This window comes from Anoplolepis gracilipes, chromosome 15, assembly GCF_047496725.1.
Source record: "Anoplolepis gracilipes chromosome 15, ASM4749672v1, whole genome shotgun sequence".
Lineage (NCBI taxonomy): Eukaryota > Metazoa > Arthropoda > Insecta > Hymenoptera > Formicidae > Anoplolepis > Anoplolepis gracilipes.
In genome coordinates this window covers 295749-304849 of record NC_132984.1, presented here as the reverse complement: position 1 = coordinate 304849, position 9101 = coordinate 295749, and positions in this window count along the sequence as shown.

Sequence of the window (9101 nt, the reverse complement as noted above, 5' to 3'; positions counted from 1 at the left end):
CTTCTAACAACTCGCTCTACTTCCGAATCCCCTCCGCGTCCACCCTCACCAGCCTCTACTATCGTCCTGAGAGATTCACCCCCATCTTCCCCCCCGGAATTCACCTGATTCTCAAGAGGAATCGAATGAAATTTGGGAGGCCCTTCGTGACATTGCCGAGGTCGTCGTAGACCTCGAGAAAGAAAACGCGAGTCACGCTGAAAATTCTAAACACCTAACCAACAACCTCCTCGTCCTCCGCCTCAACATCCTATCCAATATTTAATAAATAATCTCCCAAGGATCCGACATCACCTCCCAAAAGGCTCGTATACAATCGGGCCTGGTCCTGTTGATTTGACAACATTGCACTCCATCCTTGCAACCAACCCGTCGGGATTCGTTATCCCATGGTTCCTCCCCGTTCTTAGATATCCCCTCGCCGTTCCGATAGAGGCTCTCTGGAAGAAATTCCCTCCTTCCACGATTACCTTCGAGGAAGCATAATTCTTTTCCTGCCCCTTCCCTTAGAATTTTTAAATACTCTTGTATAAATACCAGTCAGGTAACAAACCCTTTTTATTTTTCCATTTCCAATTTACCTGACTGACGTCCCTCCGAACTAATGCAACACCCGCGAACGCATACGCACACACACACTTAAGTAATTAATAAGATTAATTAATTTAATTAAAATGCCAATTTTTTGAATCTTATACATATATATATATATTTGATTTTTTTTCTTAATAAATGACTAAAAATTTAAAATATTAAAAATTCTAATCAAATTTATTATCCTTCCCCTTCCCCAACAATAAATAAATGAAAGAAATATTTTGAGAGCGAAATAATGGCAGCAACTAATTGCGTTAATTTACTTAACTCTTGAAGGCAAGAGTACTGTAAACTGACCCTATTACACGTTTTAGTCGATTTTTCCAAATAAATCATAATCAATAAATTTAGAAATGGTTTATTTTGAAAGGATTTCATGCATAAAATTATTTTATAACAAATTAATATTATTAGCTACCTATTTTTGATCATTTTACTTTTATATGTTCGTATTTTACATGTGTCATTTTGTTGGTACATCTTTAAAAACTTAATATTTTCAAAATTTGTTTGCAGTATCTTGAAGTAATTAATCAAGCAACAAATTCTAGTATATTCTATTCTGTATTTGTTTTCTTTTTTATTCCCGACTTGATATAAATGTTTTTTTTTTCGAAAGTGAGGAATGTTAGCTTAATGATAAAAAAGCACCTTCATCTTTAATATCGTTTTTCTGCTAATAGTTAAAAGCAATAAATTTGCGCTTATAGCAATAAAAAATGGGGATAAATTAACATTTAATTGTACACTATATACGCGAGCCCGATTTTTCATAGGTGATAGTGAATTATTCTTAATTATGTATGATGCGTATAAAAGCATGCTGATTTAAATGTTAATTCGAATAAACTGAGCGATATAAACTTTCTTCCAGACACACATCTTTACCCTGAATATGTTTTCCTTCTCTCTCTTCTCTTTCCCAAAAATTCTCCTTCCCAAATCCCTCTCAATCGTTATATATTGATACATTTGTTCCATTTACTAATCTTTTATCTATCGAAAGCCAACATTATTAAAGGTATGTTCTTTATTTTAATTATTAACCTTTTCAACTTTGTTATTACATTTCTTAAATTTGATTTTTGATTCAAGTTCAATCCCTACGTTATTTATTATAGAGTTTTATTATTCTGAACATAAAATGACTTATACTTTTTCAGAGATGTCATCCATGAGTGGAGAAATATATTTTTTAAGGCAATTAGGATTTTTATATATTAAATCGATTATATAAAATTAACAATAACATCTTCCTTTTAATTTATATGACAGATATTTATACATAACGTGTTAGATATGGAGTCACATTATTATTTACTTTTGACTGAGTAAAATGTGACATGGCGTAATTTTTAATTATATATTTAATATATTAATGTATAAATTTAGTACAGACATTTCGCTCTTTAACCCAAGTGTTTACAAATTGATAATTTTAATTTAGTCTACTTCATTTATTTGTCAGTATTGCTAAATATAATTGTCATTTGATGTTACAGTCACAATTAATGATCAAAAACAATAACGCATACCGATTGTTTGGCATTTGGCACCCGATCAGTTTCAGCTCCAACTGGTTTCCTAGAAAAAAAAAAAGATTGGATTTTTAGACAAAATATTATAGTTGTATACATATACAAAACGAAATCATAAAATTAGAACGATTTGTATTGTAGTTTGCTTTATTGCCTATGAAAATTATGAAAAATTTTTGTTTTAATTTTACTCAACAACTATCTTAGAGAGTTCAACTCGGTTTCTTGATATTCACTCAAAATCTCGCGAATGCAAATTTTAAATTACTCGTATAATAATGTGATTATTATGCAATTGTGTTTTCATTGAGCTTCTTTTTATTCCATTATGTTATGTTGTACTTATTTTTATTTTATTTTTATTATTTTAATAAAGGAAATATAAATTGCATATAAGAGCAATCTTAGCAAATTGATTTGAGTATAAAACAAAATATATTTCTATACTCAGGAATCTAAATCATCAATAATAATATTGAAAACAATAGAATTAGATTAAATGTATAGTTAAGTAACTGTAGTAGCAAACGTTTTGGTTCAATTTTTTAAAATTTCAGTTTTTAGATTCTCAGTTCAATTACACGGTATAATTAGTGTTAAAAATTAAAATATCAAAAAGCCATGATAAGAATATAAAATAAAATTATTAAAATGTTATAGATGTATAATATTTTATAAACAGTTGAAAAATAACATGTTATCGTAAAAGTTATTTTTCGATAACTCTCTAATAATAATGGTTATGTTAGAAATTTCGTACATACGAGAAACACATCTTTGATACATTTCTTTTATAAATAGCGTGTAATGAATTTAATTTAATTACTTTTTATCGTTTTAATTTAAGCAGCATAATTTCAATACAATATTATATAAAAACTGTCGTGAGTTTCTTTTTACGATCTAATTTTGATTTATTCATAGCCGACGATCATTCGAGAAATATATATATTGAAAATAAATAAATAATAAATAAATTAATAATAAATATTAAATTTGTAATAAATCTTTTACATTTTTTACGTTTTATGCTACAGCAATGATTTTTAATTAATTTTATTTATATTTTACTGATAATTCAAGATAATTCTCTATTTTTATTATATTTTAAAATAATTTTCGAAAATCGTAAGTTGTTTATTGTTTACATTTTACTAAAGCTATGCTTTATTTTTAATTAATTTTATTTGTATTATAAAGGTAAAATTTAAGATAATTCTATTTACATATACTTAAATTTGCTAATACATATATACAGTTCAATGCACATCAGTTTTTAATGCCTCGACCCGGGTCGACGCCAAGTTTTTGTTCGTCACTTTAGTTTTAATTCTTTGAGTACTGGATCTATCTAGTGAAATGAATAATATCATTGAAAAATGAATGGATGCGTAGCAATTTTTCAATTTCGAGACTAGTAAGTACTCAAAGTGTGTAATATATATATATAGGTATAATGTTCCCATATTAATATAATTAATAATTTTCTAACATATTCTGTTTCAAACTATACGATAAATTTTACATCACATGATACTTTGCGAAAATTGATATATTGACTTTAACACTTGGCGTATTGTCTGCAGTGATCTCATTTATTTTTGAGCCGTATAATTGATTTTAACTTGACGTATTTTTTTTTTTTTTTTTTTTTGTAAAGATTTTTTCTAAAGATCAAAATTATTTTTTATTTATCAGGAACTCTAGAGGATATAAAAACAAAGCAAATAACTGTTCAGAACTACTCGATCTTGATTTTCGATGTAAAGTTAGCATCAAATTTGAATTTTCAAATTCAAATTTGAAACCGTTAATCGACGGAACTGTTTTTATTTTTTATAAAGAACTCTTAAACTCTTTAAGAAGAAGCTAGAACTCTAATCAGAACTAATCAGAACTATAAAAATTGTACTTCGGGGTGCTAACTTTACATACCCGAGAATATGTTATCTTTTATTTAAAATTCTTAAGGCAACTACTAACAATAAGCCTGTGAATGTTTATTGATTCGTTTATTTATTCGTTTTTATGTTCCACATGGTTTCAGTTTCTAACATCTATTATTCTCACGGCTTGATAATCTTTGAAAAATTTCGCCTATTTATCGTTAATTATTAATATTTCATGAAAGAAGAGAATCGTAAAGTCTACCGGATGTAACACTTATTTAATAAGTTTGAATAATTTTTTTTTATCCTTTCACTGAAAAAATGATTTTATACGTAAATTCTGAAGTATGTAATATTCACCAATTAGACCCATATATACCTAGACTGCAATAATATAAGGTCTGGCCGGTATCATGATTGTAATAAGCCTTGATCGATTCGAAAGTTGATCTAGAGAACTTTGGATGTAAAAAGTTGTACATAAAATATAAAATACAAACAAATCGATCGCAATACCTAGTAATATACGAGCACTTGCGTGATTGCGCATTGTAATTAGTGAGTTTATTTACGTCTTATAATTACGATTAAAATTTTTTTGCGAGCAAAGACATTAAAATCGAGCCGCCTAGCTTACTGAGTGAAAAAGAGATAATGTGAAAGGAAAAGAGGGAGTAAAGACAGGATTTCCTATGTCGCTGTCGTTAATTCAGGGTTCTCGCTTCAAAAACCAGGAGCCTTCACCAGCTTAATATTTCTGATCGTTATTAGTAAGAGTGACTTCGATTCCAATACGCTAATAAAGCGCGCAATAAAATTACACGCGCGGTATCTCATTGGGCTTCGCCATCGATTCGCCATTCAAGAAATTTTAAAAATAGACGATATAAAAAAATAAGACGATAAAGTTGCCTATAAAAGAACCGAAAGAAAAGTGCTTGTGCTTGAGAGAAGAACAGCGAGAGCCTCCGTAGTCCGACGTCGCCGATTAACCGGTTAGGTGTGTGTCCCGAGAGAGTCTTTTCCCTTTGTCACGGAATAGGACACTGGTGAGATTGCCTTTTCAAATTCTAAGTTATATATGTATATATATATATATATATATATATAATTGTGTCCGGAATTTGTTTCAATAAAGTCATTGTCATAACTTTTAATTTTCTTTGAGTCAACTCATCGTGTTATTGCGTATGGGACTTGAAGCGGCTCACGTCCTTCAAGACGATGACACTAGGTTATAGAATTATGTATGAATCTTTATCTCTGAATTAGAATTGACAATTTTTCGAAAAGCTTACTCATCTCGTGTTATTTTTGTGGAAATGTTCGAAATTTGATTTATGGATTTTCGCAACGTTATTCTTCAAAATGAGTTTTCAGTAAGCTTACAATTAGTACAATTAGTAAACCCATGAGATTTACTATTCATAATTATGACATGATGACAATGACATGAAAAGAATTCAATTTAACGACGCTTATTATTAGAAATAGTCGAATTTTTCTAAGCTCACTATATGTATGTATATCTAAGTTATTGAATAGGGCTATCACATGCCTTGTTGCTGAAATAAATTCGACTCCACATTCTACTCATCTTTATCTTTAAGATTTAATTTATTATTATTTTATCAAGACTAACATCGCACTTTTGCGCGTTCAGGCTTAGAGTTGAATTGCTTGAACATATTAGCCAATGAGTTTTCTTATCAGATGTGCGATTCAACACATTTTACATTAAGTTCCTTGCTGTTATCTTCTATCTAAATTTGATAATTACATATTTCTATTAATTTAATAAATATCTTTATTAATTTTTATTTTTTACTTTCATTATATTGTCTCGTTTATAATAATACCTTACCATATATAATATACTTATATTTCTTCGCGTTCTTCTTTTCTTTTTAATTGTTATATTCGTTTTAACATTAATCATGTAATATAGGAAAAAGCTCTAATGAAATAAGAATAAAAACAAGATGTAACGAGCAGTTATAGGAGCAAAATCGACAGAAAATTGGAAAAATTTATACATTTTAATTTTTAAAAAACCGCAAGAAATTTAATAATAAATGATTAAAATACATACAATGAAATATTTCGGAAACATATATTGACAAATAGACAAACGTTTCTGTCTTACAATTAGTCCAAACTCTCCTCAATAGTATAATATAATTTAGCAGAAATTATATAGTCGAAGGAAAAACATACATACCTATGAGAATATAAGTAAAAGTTTTAAAACATTTTCACCAAAACTTTTTAATTTTTCAATTTTTACTTACAATTCTCATACGTATGTTTTATTCCTACGACTATGTAATTTTTCTTGTATTATACCATTGAAAAGAGTACGGACAAAATTGTTTCATGTTTACTAATCAAAATATGTTTTCGCGATATTTTTTATTATTACTACAACATAACATTGGGCGCTCTACCTTATCTGTCAACATATTTTTAATTGAAAATGTATAAATTTTTCCAATTTTCTATTGATTTTTATTTGCATAAAGTTTAATTTATTGATAAACAAAGTAATTATTCACATTTTTTTTCTTTTCTCTCTCTCTCTCTCTCTCTCTCTCTCTCTCTCTCTCTCTCTCTCTTTTTCTTGCCTATTTGTTTTCTTTATTTCTAACTTTAAATAAAATGTTGTATATATTAATTTGTATATATTAATTATTTTAATTTTAATTTTAATTATATATTTTAATTTTAGATTTAATTTTTTTTAATAAAATATAAATACAGAAATATAATTTGTTTCTAGTTTTTTCTTTTTTTAGCTTATTTTTTGTCTCTTCTATAAGTGTTAATCTTTTAACAAAGTTTGATTTGCGAAAAACTCCCTCTTTTTCAATTACTTATAATTCGAAAATTATTGATGCCTTGACAGTCACGTTGTGCATTCCGTGTCCTCAAATTCTGGAACACTTTGTATATATTTTCATCATTTATTATTAAATTTCTTGCGGTTTATAAAAATAGAATTGTAAAAAATTTTTTAAAACTAATCATATAATTATCTATTTGTTATATTAAAGAAAATTTGTTTTTTTTTTTTTGGTTTTTAATAAATAAATGAATAAATTTTTTGATTCTCTCGATGTCGCGACTGTAAAAATGTAAGGTTACGTATTTGGTTCTTACGTTGTTGTTATTAATTATGAATAAATCACGAGTTACCGAATAAATTCGCGGAATGGGAGGCGCCTCCGACGTCAAATATCAATTGTTACTTTCGCATAATCGACAGTTATTAATTACACTTGAATAATTATTTATCGCGTTGCGTTGCTGTCAATAAGAGATAAAAGAATCAGCAACCGATAAACATCCAATAAACATCTGTCCGATTTATTATCAAGAATAATTATATTATAAATCCAATTTATATAATCACATAAACATAATTAGACTCGATATGGATCTATATCAATTTCTTTAATAAAATTGTTGTGTTTCTGAGTTGTGCCAAATCTCGAAATTCAATCGGATTGGACTTTTATCATTAATATATTTTATTTGGCAATATTAGAATCATTAAAACCATTAAATTACTTACAAGGTAATTTCAATTTGAATACTTAATTTTTGAAAAATATGCGTGTACTATTTTTGATTACTGTTTTTCTAATCTAATAGATACACATGGGTATCGCTTTAGCCTGATAAGCTCCCAAGTATTGAAAATAAGTAATATAATGTCAGATTGATCCGACCCGAGAAGAGCTCTGCAGATGATCTTTGTGACTCTATGACTTTGACTTTTGCGAGATAAATTAAACTTTGCAACACTGACAAAAATCACTTTGACCTGATTATTTACACTAATGTGTAAGTCGCTGATATAATTGTAACTCGATCTTATAGTTTATAATCTTCCAATTAATTTAATTAAGGCTATGTTGATAACCACAATGTTATCAAGCGCTTTGATATAATATCTACTCAGTTGACATAAGACAGTCACAAAACATCCTATAAAGCTGCTATAAATATATATTCCGATGAAAATATACAAAATGTACATTAATGGAATATTTTATAGATATTTCTTTCGGGATGCATATCCATAACCTGTTGGCTGAATATTCCGTGTATACTCTTAAAGAGATATTTTATTATTATGTTGATGGGATTATTCACGGAATATTAATCATGATAAAGGACGTTTAAAGAACGTCCATGTAGGATTACATCTGTAATATATCAATGAAATATAATTGCGACTTGCTATACTTGCGAATAAAATATTTTGTTTATTTTCTATGAATATATTTCTTTTCAAGCAACAATTGTTTCATGAGTAGTCTCATCGACATAATAGTGATAAAATAATCAAATAATGTGTATAAATGCAATATATATATATATAAAGGAAATTAAAAAAAAATTGTTAAAATGATTTCTTTTATTATTTCGTACATAAAAATACTAGGATAAAACTACCGCGTAAAGTAAATATTTGAAGAGATTGTTAATTTCGTTGTATTTATGCACTTAAAACTATGACATACCTACTCATATCTGAAATAGACATAAAATATAAATTATTTCATAATTTCATATTTTGTGTTTATTTCAGATATAAGTGTTTCATACTTTATATGTCCGAATACAACAGCGGTAACATAAAATTCACAACATCTTAACATATTTACTTTTATGGAATCGTTTATCAAAATTTTTATGTTCACGGAATACAACATCTGTAACATTTCTGAAACAAGACGATAAATATTCCCAGCATATTCCAATGAAATATTCCAGAAATATTTTACTGGTTGTGCCAACCAGAGGTTGCAGGAATATTTTTTCAAACATTAATTAATGCAACATCCAAATCTTTTATTTGGGATATTTCTGGAATATATCTGCCATTCCAAGGCGAGTTGGGTTCACTTACTTTTGTTACTTTTTTGTTACCCTCTTCCTTTCTTTCTTTCAGTGTTGCTTATATCTTTATATAGTCTCTTCTATATATAATTTTCGTATAGAATCAACATTCTCCACCTCTGTCCTTGTAGCATTAAAGAAGTTTGCTAATTCGTGACGGAAAAGACTA